The sequence below is a fragment of the Montipora foliosa genome, chromosome 12 (assembly GCF_036669935.1).
Source record: "Montipora foliosa isolate CH-2021 chromosome 12, ASM3666993v2, whole genome shotgun sequence".
Taxonomy (NCBI): Eukaryota; Metazoa; Cnidaria; class Anthozoa; order Scleractinia; family Acroporidae; genus Montipora; species Montipora foliosa.
In genome coordinates, this window is record NC_090880.1 from 26,024,568 (window position 1) to 26,027,067 (window position 2,500).

General features: G+C 38.6%; 1 protein-coding gene across 1 annotated transcript in view; it reads left to right on the plus strand.

Annotated features, from left to right (window-relative positions):
- Positions 1-2,500, plus strand: part of LOC137978619 (uncharacterized) — a 61,504-nt gene that overhangs the window by 407 nt on the left and 58,597 nt on the right. Inside the window, exon 2 of the mRNA XM_068825621.1 lies at positions 1,138-1,211. The gene's annotated coding sequence lies outside the window, so the exon portion shown is untranslated. The remainder of the gene's footprint in view (positions 1-1,137; positions 1,212-2,500) is intronic.

Below are 2,500 nucleotides of genomic sequence, written 5' to 3' on the forward strand. Positions count from 1 at the left end.
TCTGATTTTGACTTCAGGAGTTCGTTTTATCCAAGATAGGAGAATAGAGATAATCGGATACACGCAGTGTCGTGTAACTTGTTTTGAATATTGCACTTAAAGCCGACTACAACCGAGGTTACTTATGGACGAATTCTTGTTTGCATTTATATCGTTATTATTCTGATTTTGACTTCAGGAGTTCGTTTTATCCAAGATAGGAGAATATAGCGATCATCGGATACACGCAGTGTCGTGTAACTTGTTTTGAATACTGATCATGATTGTTACTTAAGGATGAATCCTTGTTTGCATTATCGTTATTATTAGGAAAAAAATTATATCAATTATATTTAAACAGAAAATCACTGGATTGGTAAAATATCGCTTAATTTCGTTCAAGGTGCTGCGCTAATCTTCATTATGTGAATTAAAAGCGTTTGTCGCGTGGACAATATTCATCAAACAGCCAATTACAAAGCTTCATAACTATCGATCCTTACTTTCCGCTCGAAAAAACATGAACCCTCAGGAAAAGAGCTTTTGTTAAAGTATTGATACATATCATGAGTTTTCCATCTCTGTGACATCATTCTGGGAAAAATTATATTCACGTATTTATGGAGCCACGTACGCAACATCACCGTCTAGACAACTGGTTCCCAACGTGAGAAACCTCATGGCAATAAGCCATTTCTGTGTTACCTTGTGCCCTGCTCTGTTTCGAAATGAGTCTTCGTGCAAAATCTTTCAATGAACATATAGGTGGTACACATTTCCATTTGAATGATAAATAGGCAAAAGGCAACTGCGAAATGGCCTATTTACTTCGAATTCAAATGTCCCATGGAAGTTTTACCTTTAATGCGATTTTGGTAGCAAAAATAAGATCAACTGATTAGGATATGGCGTTAAGTTAGTGGTTTTAATTTGAATGGAATGCTGAGTTGGATACCGAGAACTTTTTAATTTTGTTGACACCACCTGGGCATTATATGTATAAATAACAGAATGGATACTACGGTTGGGTCATTGTGTATTGGAGCTAAAGCCAAGAAAGTAAACCTCCCTGGATCTTAAAATGTAAGCAATGTTTAAACACAACACTGTAGTTATTTTGACCGAACACATTTCAGAACATCTGTTTTGCTTTTCTAGTCCACCCCAGATACACGGTATACCGCGAGCAGTCTCAATTTTGCTGGGATATCCTGGGGAAGAAAACAAAACAGGTGAGTGTGCGTGCGTGACTGCAAGCGTAATAAGAGAGAGCGGCAAAGCCGCGAGTAATGCAGGCGCCGGAAGACGAGCGCTACTTAACAAATTGATATCAGTTTTTCATGCGTCTGTCCTGTTATTGATCATGAATTTCGTCATAACATTGTCAAAGTAGCAGTGGATCCACGAGGCGATAGCCGAGTGAATCCGCAGATTACTTTGACAAGGTTATGATGAAATTCATTGTCAATCACAGGACAGACACATGGAAAACTAGCCTGCGGACAGGCTCCGGCTTGGGTTTAGAGCGAGTTAGCCGAGTGTAGTCTAGGGCAAGTGGGATGAGCTTAAATGAGCAGTCTGGGGATGATCTCCCGCGTCCCACTCGCTTCGCTCGCCGAATTTTTTTTGCCCTCGCTGGAAGCCTGTTCGCAGGCTAATGGAAACTGACGTCAATTTGTTTTTTACGATAACAAACTGTCAAACTGTCCGCTCTCGCTCGTTGCCGCATCGCATAAATTACAAATTCATGTGCCTGTCCGCTCTATTGACAATAAAAATTAGCCAATGAGCGTGCAAGAATTTTGGCAGTTATCGTAAAATTGCTACTTGCGGCTCGCGCTCGCGTGCTCACGACCACTCGGTTGTGTTTTGTGTTTTTCCCCACGGATTTTCGAGCAAAAGAGAGACTGCTCGCAGTGTACAGGTACAGTATCGCGGTGTGATACTGTAAAAGTAACGGCAAATATATAGGAACTTTATCACATGCATGTCATCAACAGCGGTTTTTTAAGTCCACTTCCAATAAGGATTTAGAATTTCTACATGCGACTGAAAAACCTTATAACCGTGAAGGTATATTAACTGCTGTTTGTACTGGTTATTTATGGATAAGGTTATTACAATAAACGAAGTTAACAGTTGAGTTATTCAGTTTCCAAACATAAAGTGCTACACAATCAAGGCTCTCTGAAGGGACACTAGACTTTAAAGCTGATAGCTTTACTCATGATAAAACGTGGCTCTTGAGGCATGATTTAAATACAATGGTATGGTAATATGGTAATGTGGTATACTAAATACAAATTGTACCGGAACAAAATAGTTTCTATTAATAAGTATTATCGTGAACTTTACTATAATACAGCTGCAGTATTAACTAACTCTAATAATATTTTTAAAATGTGGGATAATATTAGCTATATTATACATAAAAAAAGACCTTGCTTCCATATTGAGGAAACATCTGTAAATAATAAGAAGTATCATCAACCCTCCTCTATTGCTAATCATTTGAACAATT